Source organism: Lacerta agilis, chromosome 8 (genome assembly GCF_009819535.1).
Source record: "Lacerta agilis isolate rLacAgi1 chromosome 8, rLacAgi1.pri, whole genome shotgun sequence".
Taxonomy (NCBI): Eukaryota; Metazoa; Chordata; class Lepidosauria; order Squamata; family Lacertidae; genus Lacerta; species Lacerta agilis.
Genome location: NC_046319.1, coordinates 54,094,953 through 54,107,895, shown reverse-complemented (window position 1 = coordinate 54,107,895; position 12,943 = coordinate 54,094,953).

Below are 12,943 nucleotides of genomic sequence, written 5' to 3'. Positions count from 1 at the left end.
AGAAGCAAGAACCTCTTGGAGTGTTAATGCTGTGAGTCCCTCCATTTTAAGCTCCGGTTGTATATATGTGAAAATAAACTATATCTCATAAATACACCACAGTCTCTGCTATGCCTCCTTTCCAAAAGGAAACAAGGACCCCAGAACCCTGGAATCTCACACCGCTCAGAGACATAGGTGGTGTGTAGCACAAAATAGTTCTCTATGCCAGGAGGACCAGGGAATCTTGCCATACATATTAATTCACCAGCTTCTCTTAGAATGTACAATTTCAGGCTATAAGATGGGGAGGGTGCAATGAATGTTTAAAGGTTCGATCATTAATAACTCTGCACAGAGGAGAATGCCATATTAGAGTCAGGCTGAACATTTCTCACTGCCATGCCAACTGTTAGATGAGGAGGCCAAAAGTGCAAGCCAGTCAGGAAGGAAATGCAGCATGGGGGCCCACTAAGACCAGAGGCGTCCTTGACTCTGGGCTTCTCTGAACAAAGAACAGAAACTATGGATGAGCCACTTCTTCCAGAATAAATGGTGGCACTTCACACCGCAAGAGAAGAGCTTCATGATCAATGAGGGGTTGCACACACCCCAACACCCCCCGGGGGGGGGGGGAATATGCTTCCCCAAAGTCTAGTCTGTGGCATTGCCTTAAGCAGCCCTTCGTCTCTCTTGAAGCAGTCAGTCTCTGGATCTGTGTTATTTTAAATCTGCATTTTAATCCCCCAGCGCTGCAAATAACCTGAAATCAAAGGCAACTGAAGAAGAAAATAATACCCATCTCACATAAACACACACAAGCTTGCAGATGGATGACTCTGGAAGTAATGAGGCTTGGAAAGGCACAATGTCAGACTCCTTCCCCCCCCCCCAAAAAAAAACATCAGCCTTGGTATCTAAAGGCTTGCAACTTCCTGCAGAATCCAGGACTCAGTTCTCTGGATTCATGGTAAAAGCCTCAGTCATGACACAGCAAGCCTAGGGAGCACTGTCATTCCAGCTTTGTAGGAACCCTGGTGTGAGTTCTCTTCTGAGTGGTTTCCAGGAGGGTTACTGTGCTCATCAGTTGCCAAAAAAAACCCAATCCTGACTTGATGACGTAGACCTTCATGGTGGTTGACATATGTTCAAATTTCTCTTTGGTTATATGTACATGTGTTGCAAAGCCAGGAGGAAATACATCCAAATGGGAGGTGTGGGGTGTAATTTTTAATGTTCCCCCACGTTAAAAGACAGGTACATGAAACATCTCCTGGCAAAGTAGGAAATAAGCATAGTGGATAGATGGGGAGTTGGAAACTCCTTTTTACTGTGCTCGTATTCTTCCCCGTGTGTGGGAGCATTTAAATTGGCACTCCATCTAGCTGTCCATCTAGATCTATATTGTCTACACTGACTGGCAGTGGCTCCCTGGGATTTTAGGCAAGAGACATTCCCAGTCCTGCCAGGAGATGCCAGAGATTGAGCGTAAGACTTTCTGAATGTAAAGCCGGTGATCTTCCCCTGAACTCCAGCTCTTCAGCTTCAGGCCATACTTCAATGCTATTCACCTCAACCCTCTGCAGCCTTACTCTGAAGTACGTTCCATTGTGTTCAGTGGGGCTTACTGCCAACTAAGTGTACATTAAATCACAGCTCTTGTCTGGTTAGAGACAGAGCCTACAACCTCATATTTACCCACCTATTTGCATGGCCCTATATATATATATTTCAGTGTGCTTGAAAACTGTGGCTATATTTATCCAGCTCTAGGAAAGGAGGAGGGGGAGGTGGTGGGAGGGGGCAGCAGGTGCCCCTGGGAGGGGAGAGTAGTTTATTCATAACAGGCTCTGGGAAGCTGAGTTTAGTTTCTTGTCCTTGCCAGAACTTTGTTGTTGCTAGTCAGACTGAACACGTATATATTTACATGTATGCTTAGAACCAGCAGCCAGGTCCCATTTATAGATTTTTTGTTCTCTGGAGTATTTCAGTGTTAGTATGAAGGAATCATGCCTGTAAATCTAAGCACATACTGCAGCACATTGGCTAGAGAATTCTGGGCCGCTGTCCATACACCATCACCCTTACTTGTCCCTTACGCTTGTTCCACTTTCTAAAAATTCTCTGGGGGAAATGTTTTTTCCAGAAAAGAACATACTGGTATCCCTGCCAGTGAAAAGGCATTTCAGGGTTTTGACCAATCCAAATTGACTTAGCACTCATTTGCTCCTCCTGTGCCTAAAAAGCACAGCTCTGAGTGGCTTTCTGCTTGTTCCATGCTTTCTAGGCACGTGTCCAAGCAGTTTTGTTTGCCCCACAACTTCCCCCTGGAAAACACGCTCTTTAGTGCTGAATCAGAGCAAACATAAATCTACAGGAAACCCAATTGACATCTGATTCAGCAGTAAAGATTGAGTTTGGATGAGCCCTCACCCTTTTCTCCGGCTAGCAAAGCTGCTTTGGGACTACAACTCCCATCATCCGTAGCTAACAGGACCAGTGGTCAGCAATGATGGGAATTATAGTCCCAAAACAGCTGTAGGGCCAAGAGTTCTTCAGATTATGGGCTTTGGTCCAAAAATCCATTCTTTCTATCTGATTTGAACATATCATGTAGCTGGTGATATTGCAACCAATCCGTGAGTTGGCTCCTTAGGTTTTCCATTGGTTTCAGTCCTGCCCCCCCCCCAAACAAAGTCTTGGCTATGCCCATGGCCCTGGGTAGCTGGTTGTGTGAGCCTCAGATTTCAGATCAAGCCACCTGCAGGAAGGGTACATGCATGCAAGACGGTGTCCCTACCACAACAAGCAGAGTGCGCAGGGCAGGAGGATGCTAGCTCTTCAGCAGAAACACATTTGCCTTCTTAAGCCTCTCCAGGAGACATCTTCAGCTTCCTCCCCTTCCACTGCCACAGCCACTACAGCACTGCTTACAACGGCCGCTGTGATGTCCCAGTGATATTTGTTATTTAAATCTTGCACTGGCCAACCCACAGCCGAGGCTCTCAAAACCGTCTTACAAGAGAAAACAATAAAAGAGTACACTGTAAGACAAACCACAGTGGAGCAGAATAAAATGCCAGCATAAGACCCAATCAGATTCAGACCAATAATCCGAAAACGGCAACTGAGCAAGGTGTCACCAGACACCGAATAAAGAACAGGGGCAATGCATGGCAGATCTCCCCGGGGCAGGAATCCTCAAGATGGGGTGTCCCAAAAGGCTGCACCCTCTGAAAAACAGCTGCCTTTCTTCCAAAAGGCCTCCCGGGTTGATCCCCAAGGCAGGCAGGGGCATAGCAAGGGGGCGTAAGGGGCGGACTCGCCCCATGTTCCATAATGGAGGGGTTGACAAATTATCAAGGAACAATTACTGCCCTACTAGGGCGGTTCATAAAAAAAACTTTTTTTTTGAATGCCTGCTCGAAAGATCTTATCTTACTATACTAGGGATTACTATACTAGGGATTATATAGCTATATATGAAATTTCATGCATATCGGTTATTATCTTGACCCTCCTCCACCAAAATAGCTGTTTTTCTATGTTGTGAAGGCTGAAATTTCAGTTCAGTGGAGCACTTACCGTTCCCAACCCTAAACCTGTGGAAAGCCATCTAATTAGACTTTAATTTGATTTTGAGATGTTTTTAGGAGGTGATTTAATTATTGTTTGGTTTTATACCAATGTTATGTATCTGATGTTAGCCACCCTGAGCCTGACTTCGGCAAGGGAAGGCAGGATATAAATAAAAGTTATTATTATTATTACTTGTTGTTATTCCTTTGTAAGAAAATATGAAATAACGTAAAACCATTTTTGCGGGGGGAGGTGGAATCAATGGAGGGAGGTGACAAGAAATTTTCCGCACCGGGTGCCACCTGACCTTCCTACGCCTCTGAAGGCATGTACAAGTGAGGAAATGCTTCAGGAGCCACCAAACATCACAAGGAAGCTTAACAGGCAGTCTGAGCAATAAGTTCACAGCACAGATGTGGGAGGGGAATCTTTTGGATGGGATGCCAGGAAGCAGGGCTGGCCTGCCTCACCGCTGGAGGGGGCATGAATAGAGGAGAGGAACAGGGGAAGGGAAGGAAGTATGCAAGCCAAACTACAGAACAGGGCACTGAGCAGCCTCAGTCTCCGTAGATGTGTCCAGAGAGGGAGAAGCACAAGTGGCAAAATGAATGAGCCTGGAGCAAGCTCAGCCAGAGCTCTTCCATTCCCCGTTGCTTCCTCCCCAGTCAGCAGAGCGGATGTTGGATGATTGCACAGCAAAAATCCCTCTGATGCCAAGACAAAAAAAAAACCCTGTATGAGAACAAAGAGAGCAAATGGTGCCACACCCTGAAATTATAAGAACAAGAGCTGTACTGAGTCATATCACTCATCCGCTCCCCACCCCCTACCCCCACCCCAGGAGACCGTGGATGATCCAGGAGGCTTTGGGCATCTGGGTGGGAGGCCCACACACAGAGCCAGAGCCTTGGAGAGAGAGAGAGAGAGAGAGAGAGAGCGTACATACGTACGTACGTACACACACACACACACACACACACACACACAATCATAGAAACACCCAAGGCAAGAGTCATGGAAACAATACATACACAGGCAGGCAGGATCAGAAGGCGAACATCTGGGAGATATATAGACAGGGAAATGCTGGCCTAGAGAACAGCAAGGCAAATTTCTATAGAGAATGTATGACATGGAAGGGAACAGGCTGTGTCCAGATACAAACACTCACTGCTGCACAAAGCCTTTCCCAGATTCTCAGCAGGTTTTTATTTACAAATGTGCAGTTGTTATGACATCTGAAGGATCCAGGTGCCTTTCATTCCCCCCTCCCCCCAAGCCCTCAATTCAGAAAACGAACCACAAGTAGCAGTATGCTGATTCATAAGGCATGGGTGAGTTTTTCCAACTACCATTACTTTTGTTCGTTTGCTTCTCTGTTCGTGTCTTGTAGAGGAAACCAAAGAAGAAAACTGAAGCCTGGAGAAAGCTTGTTTCCAGAGAGCTGAAAGAGTCATTGTTGATTGTGGTGTGTACATTTCTCTGTAGAGTCTAGCAGGTTTGGAATTGCTTCAAAACTCCACAAAACCTGTTTGATGAGAGGTGGCAGAGGGATAAATGAAACGTGTGTAAACCATGGGAAGCACCTCTCTGAAGAACCATTGTCTGCCTGCGGCCTTACAGTGCTACCCTAAATCATGTTTACTCAAACGTAAGGTTCACTGTGTTCAGTGGGGCTTCCTCCCTAGTAGGGAAGATGGCTACCTTCCCATCCATGATGGGCATCATGAAAAAAAGCTGACAGAAGCAGACACTTGTTTGCATAAAATTCCCATATGCTATTTTATGTGTAAATTTAGAAACATTTTTTATAATTTAAATAGAAATACAATACATCTCACCAAGTGGGAAAGACTGACTAGGTGGCCAACTCAGTCTGCTGTCAAATGCTTTATCTTGATGGACAGCTGGATGAAAAGAAGGAAGTTTTAGACCCTTTGGAAGCCCATGGTGACCTGTTTGCAAAGCACTGAGGATAAAGTCACTTGCCTCCATGGAAATCTTAATGCCATAGGAAAAGGCATAGTATCATTTTTTTTGCAAACTTATTATTCATTTGACACTATGCCTTTTCCTGTGGCATTAAGATGGATGAAATCAATAAAATTACGACTTGACTTTTTTTAATCTTGGAACGATCTGGGGGAAAGAGGAAAGGCAGCCCGCCTCCCTTCCCTTCGGGAGATGAAAGAAACTAACCAGTTTAAGTGACTGCTGCTACAATAATCGATAGAAAGTATCTGGAATTTGAAAACTGAGACTGCTGAGATTTCCCTTTGGGGATTAATTGGGGGAAAATATCTCCATTTGAAGTTTTGGTCTTTACACTCCGGCTTCGGAAAAATGGCGACGATTTGGACTGTCGTGGGAAAAAATTGAAACAAAGGAAGGAAGAGACAGGAGCTGAAATTTGATACCCACCCTCCCTTTCAAAATGCTGGACTTTGTGCTCGCACTTGTATTGAACTCCGGTTTAAAAGATGAGGAAATGCTCAATGTCTTGAAGCTGGAACTACTTAATCGGAAACTACAAGTCTTGTGTGGGATTTTAAAGAAAATGGACTTAACTTCCACAGAGGAGGCTTTTCAAAAGTTTTATACAATGGAATCGAACCTTGGCAAAGAGCTGGGAGGGGTGCTTGAAGGATGGTTTGAAATGGCTGGGCAACTCCGGGAAAAGGAACCGATTCCTGGGGGTGGCAGCCCCGGAACGGGAAAATTTATAATATCCAGACCCCGAGGTGGGAGCTCGGGGGCAAGGGACATGGAATTAAGATTTCTACAAGAAGAAGAAGTATGGTACAAAGAAACGGAGGAGCCCAAAAAAGAAGTGATGGACACCCTGAAGCCTGATGCAAGGTTTGCTGTGAATGCTGCCTGGATCTGTGGGCATTTAGAAGAAGAGAATTGGAGATCCGGTTCTGGTGAAAGACAGAGAAAGACAATGGACAGAGGGGGAGTGGGTTGAAGTATTAAATGTATATTCCAAATGGTCTGTCATGGTATCTGAAATCGGAGAGTGAAGTCTGTTAATTATAAGTTTATTTTAAACAAGTAGGGAGATATTGAATTTTAAGTTAAAAGCAGCATGATAAAGGATAGAAGAAATAAGTTCAGTCTTTATAAGAATATTTGGTTAAGATTTTTGTTATAATAGAAAGATCAAGATAATGGTGTTATCTTTAATTAAAGTTAAAGTTTCTTTTTTTATATATATAGAGAAAAGATGTTAGGAAAGTAGTATATCGATTCAAAACCGAAGGTGAAAAGGCGGGGGAAGTCAAAAGTCAAGATTCAGAACTAGAAAATTTTTTTTATATAAGGTATACAAACAAGAAGAAGAATCCTGGCATTATGTGTATTTGTATTTGTTTTTGTATTTGTAGGTGTGGGTTTGGGATTGTGTTATATTATGAAAACGCTAATAAATTCTGTTAAAAAAAAAAAGAAATCAATAAAATTACACACCAGCATGTCACCAGAACATTGGAGTTATCTTTATGGATTTTGTTTTGGAAAGTAAACCGGGGCCTGAAGGACAAAGCCTTCATTGGATTTCTGTTGGCAGCAGCATGTATGGTCATCACCAAGTCTTGGAAGGACCTTAACGGAGCCACTACAAGAGAGCAAATAGCGCTACAGAGAAATTAACACAAACACTGGAAACAGCAAGTGAAATAAAGCACAAGGACACTTTTGCTGAAGAGCAAATATTCCAGAAAATGAAAGACCAGTTGCCAACATTTATGCCAACTTGTGGATAGTGTAACAAATAATCACTTGTATTTTGTTTTGTTTTTCCCTTATCACAAAGCAATATGCTACCACTGTAAGAAGTGCTGGTATCACACTGGAGTCTCCGGAAACAAAGTTGAGGGGGTTGTTTGGTCGAGAATAATTGGTCAAACTGTATTGTTTGGGACTTCAGGTCCCAAATTGTTTCAAAATAATGATCAATAATGATCAAAACCGAAAAGAAATCTCAATGCCACATTCATTGCAGTTTCCTCCAGTACAGTGTCCAGCACAATATCTGCTGATTCAGTTTATGCAGCCTGATGATGTGGACTTGGTGCTTCCATGATGTCTCCAACGACATGCTACCTTCACCCTTGCACCTCTGCGCTTATTAAACCATGTTGATGGGATATGACAGGGTGTGGCCAACACATCTTTGCAAGAGGGACTGGTTCCGGCACACTTGAAAGAAGTGATGATCCGACCACTCCTGAAAATGCCCACCCTGGACCAATTTGCACCCTACCGCTTGGGTGCAAATACACGCTTTGGGGAGGTGATGCTCAGTATCTAAAATGATTAGCATTAATCCACATGTAATCAGGGCCATACAAAAGCAGCAGACAACAGTGCCCATAATTAGCAACAAAATAAAAAAGGGAGGCGTGCGTCTTTAACATTTCCATCGACAGTGCCTACGGCAGTGAGGAAGAGAGCAGTGAATCAGAATTTCCTGCTTTGAATCCAGCCACTGCTATAGTCGCACTGGTGGGCCTTAGGCAAGCATCTCTCACTCAGCCTCAGCTTCCCATCTGCGGTATTTAGTTGAATTTATTTATTATTACTGCCTTTCCTCCAAAGAATTCAAGGTGGTATACATAGTTACCCCACTATCCCCATGTGGGGAAGGTTAGGTTGAGAGATTATTACTGGTGTAAGGGCAGCTTCATGGCTGAGTAGGAATTTGAACCCAGGTCTCCCAGGTCCTAGACCAACACTCTAACCCAGGCTTCCTCAACCTCGGCCCTCCAGATGTTTTTGGCCTACAACTCCCATGATCCCTAGCTAGCAGGACCAGTGGTCAGGGGGGATGCTGGGAATTGTAGTCTCAAAACATCAGAAAGGCCCAAGTTGAGGAAGCCTGCTCTAACCACTACACCACACTGGTTCTGATTACACACTGCCATGATTACTCGACGCAGGGTTGTGGCCTTGATGTGGGAGGCTGCTTTGCACTGTTGGGCCATTAACTCAGTGGTGCCTTCCTTGGCTCACTGGGATCTTGGGTGGGAAAAGATCTTTCCCTGTCTTGGTCCCTAGGATCCTTTTGACTGGAGATGCCAGCGGCAGATGCCCAGGGGCTTCTCTGCACACAAAGAGGGTGCTGCACCCCTGAGCTAAGACTCCTCCAGCTAGCTGCCAAGTCCTACTCACTGGCCTGGTTACAAATCCACACACCACAACTTGTTATTTTCCAAAACAGGGCTAGCAAAATAGAAAACCACATAACTTCTACAGATAGACAGACAGACGATTAGATGGATAATCCATTGGTGAGTCGTCTCCCTTCCTTATAGGCTCATTTTCTGCAAAGTTGCAGGCAAAAGGTTTGTTCTTTTTGAGTTCAGATACAGTACAAAACCCAGTTCTTCAGGTGCTTTTAATGGTGGCGTTTATAAAAGAGGGAGGGGAGAATTAAGTGCTCGAAACAGTGTAGGCACAGGGGGAAGAACATTGTCCTTTCCCCCATCGTCCCTCTAGCTGTGGCTAATTGGCAAACCTGTCTGGTACTTTCACCAAACCGGCATCGTCAAGGGGGCCAGACTGAAAAGGGGACTGGGCTCCTGCACAAGTAGGCATGTGGAAGAGACCGCTTTAGTAGGTGCAGTCTGTGATGCAAGGAACAACTGCCGACATTGCATTTCTTCCACTTCTCAAGGTGTAGGAGAGCCTGTCTTCTTTCCTACACCTGGCCGTGGCCCCTGTCAGGATGAAGCTGCACATCAGGCTGGCTGCTCCTGGACCTATCCCACCTCATTGGTTGTTCTCTGGTACCCTCCCGCACTGCCCTCCCTGCTGTTTTAGATATCCAGCCCAGGTCACTCTGGGACGCCTTTGTTCTTGATGACTTCCTGCCTGCTCAGTTGAAGTCCCCTCCCCATCCGAGCTCTGCCTTGCAGCCAACTGCATGCTCACCTGTTGCCCAATATCCTTGGATGGGTTCCAAGGCAGGTAAGAAAGGCGGGGGAGGAGGGAAGAGTGGAAAATATTATTGCCACACCCAGCCTGATAAGAACTTGCAGCGGTGGCTGTTGACATGGCAACACTTACTTCGGAGTTTTGCTTTTGCATTATATATGTTTTTAACCTGGTGCATGATGCAGGTTGTTGTTGTTTAGTCATGTCCGACTCTTGGTAACCACATGGAGGACACCCTAAGAAAAGGGCAGAGAGCAAAATTTTGACATGCTAGCATTCAGGTCTACCACTTTATCTGTTTAGGCCACTGACCTGTTTCTCATCCTTTATTTATTTATTGCGTTTTTTATACCACTTTTTCTCCAAGGAAGTCAGGGTAGTGCAGATGGTCCACCCTCCTCCCGATTTTACCATCACAACGATCCTGTGAGGTAGGCTAGGATTAGAGAGGGAAACTGGCCCAAGGTCAAGGGGTGAGGATACAGAATTTAGTCACGCTGTTGACAAAGTAAGAGATAAATTTGAGGGAATGTATGATAAGTGGCTGGTTTAGGTAGAGAATCGGGAGATCTGGTGACGAGTATTGCCTTGCAACCTTTCATTTCCACTGCATTGTATTTACTTTGTTATGTGTGAGCCAAACACACACACAGAAAAATCTCGCCACTGATATCTGTATCTGTAGCGGCCTCTTGTGGCCAAAGGGGTGCCTCGACCTCCCAAAAGGGTCACCAAAATCCTCATCACAAGCCCATGTTTTGTTTCTGAGCCTTTCTTGCCAGCAGCATCAGCCTCTGGAGGGGAGGGGCATAGCCAGGTCCCAGGGGAGAGGAGGAGGCAGAGAGAGAGGGAAGGGTGACTCTTGCAACTCTCGACATGATGCAAAACTGAGACCACTCTCCTAGCAAATCTTCCCTTCTTTGGAAAATCATCACCGACAGCTGCAGCAAATGTGGTGATTCAGATTTTCCCCAGGAGAACATGATCCAAATGTTCTCTGCACCCTCTTCTCTCAGGAACAGGCAGAGGGAGAAATTCATGACTCCAGGGCATCTCCTGGGCCTGCAGCATTCAGATGAAGCAGGAAAGCTGGCTAAAGGCAGCTGAGCAAAGCATTTCCCCTAGTGGGAAAGGGACCAATCATCCATGTCTGGGGTACCATCCTGACTGAGAACTGAGACCCCAGGCAGCTAACTCTCCTGCCCTTGGGCACTTTCCCAGCCCTTCCCTTCATTTCTGTGAAGGATGGCCAGAGGAAGATGAGGCCAGGGCCCTTTGGACATTGGTCATGCAAGCAGCTGACCATGCCAAAATCCCCTCTTCTACTACACAACCCTTGAGGGCCCAGGGGGCCTGTTCTAGCCTTCCTCTGAGCACTCTGTTTGTAGGCAAGAAAAGTCCCCCTTGTGGAATTTCTTTACGAGCCCTCAACATGAAGTCACAGGAAGAGCTCTGCTAGAACAAAATCACTCTAATGCTCTCTGCAGATCATGATGGCTGGGGCTGGTGGTATTGTACCCCAAATCATCTGGAGGGCACCAGATTGGGGAAGGTTGTAGTACCATAGTGGAAGCAGCCTTGGACCAGTCACTACCTGCATCCTAACCTACCTCACAGGGTCGTTATTAGAATAAAATGGGGGTGTAGGACCATGCATGCTTCTTGGAGGAAAGGCAGGATACTATTGTTATAAGTGTTTCAAGTAAATATGAGGCTATTTATGTCACATTTTTGAAGGGAAAAAAATTATTGTTGCAGCATAAAACACTTCATAAGCATTGACAGCAGATGCCCTCAGGAGGTTTTGGACTCTCCTTATTTGGAGGTTTCTAAGCTTCTTCCTCTTTGGTGATCATTTGTAGCCGAGTAAGATTGTCTTCCATGAACACAGTCTTAGCGGTGAGTCCTTGGTGACTGTGGAGGCCAATTCTGGATCCACACGTGCTTCCACAGTGAGGACATAGATTTCCAGGCAGGAGTTGATCATGGTGAGGGTCTGCCAAACATGCCTTCCTCTTAGCTTGTTTCTCCCTTTTGTCCTGAGTTTTAAAGCAGAGGTTCAATGGCCATCTATCCTGTATGATCTAATTGAGATTCCTGCATTGCAGGGGGTTGGACTAGATGATCCTCCGAGTCCCAACTCTCCGATTCTATGAATCCTTACACCAATCCTGTTTGGTAGGCCAGTACTAATTTGTTTGCTGAGTATTGGGCAGCGGTGTATGTGCTGAGGCTGAGAGAAAGCCATTTGACTAACTCTTGGCAATGAGTCCCTGGCAAGAGGTGGTTTGCCGTTATGCTGAACCTGTTCTCAGGATGCCTCTTGATACACTTTTCACTTAGTCTGTGGATGCCAATCCTGAGCCTTAAGTGCTTCTGCAATTACATAAATAACAACTGTTTTGTAATGGATGGGCTGGGCTTCCCCTGCAGCAGAAGCAAAAAGCTCAAGGGTGAATAATGGTGGGACTTAAAGTTCCGTCTGAAAAACTGGAGAAGAGCCAAGCCCCATTTTCTGCCTGCACCTCCCAGCAGCCAGCGGCAGTAAAAACAGCACACAGAAAATGAGGAAAACAATCACTGAAGAGCTCTGATGGAATCAGGAAAGGGAGACAGCAAAGAAAAAGGAACACTAAAGGGGGAGATCTCTACACCTGGGGTAAAAGAGTGAAAGAGCCCCATTTAAATGAAAAGGTTGCTTCCAGCCAAACTGCTCATTCAACATTCATCCTGATATTTGCAGGGAGTTTACATTATGCCGGCTGTTCATTGAGCATTCATTCCAATTTGTTCATCTGGAGGCTATACAATGTTGCATCAAACAACTGTCATGAGACACCTTCCCATGCATTTCCCCTCACTTTCATTATTGCAAAAAGTCCAGTTTGGGGCAGGAAGCAGATTTCTTCTTCAAGGAAGCCAAATCAACTTTAACTGCACTACCTGAATTTGCTGGTATGTGATTACATTCCACCTGAAAATAGCAGCCGCGCCCCAGGAGCTGTGCCATAGCAGGGTCACTGCTGGGTAAACCAATGGAGCGCTAAGAACATGCATAGGGTGGTAGTGGATCTTGGGGAGACGGACACTGCAGGAGCCTTCTCCCACCGGGTGTTCTGATCTACAGCTCCCATTAGCCCCAGCCATCATTGCCTGGGGAGGGGGGCAACGGCAGGCTGGGGAAGGCTGCACTACAGGCATATACACTGGTGTAACAGTCATTCCCTTTCACTAAGCAGCTCTGGGAATTCCGTGAGGGAGGTGGGCATGAGATATTTAAGCAAATAATTCCCAGCACCCTCATCAAAAAACAATGCCCGAGAACCATAGCAAGTCAAACGGATGACTGATACAAATAACCCAGAACTGGATAGTAACTTTATCAGTACCAACTTCTTGTTGTTGTTCAGTCGTTCAGTCGTGTCCGACTCTTCGTGACCCCATGGAC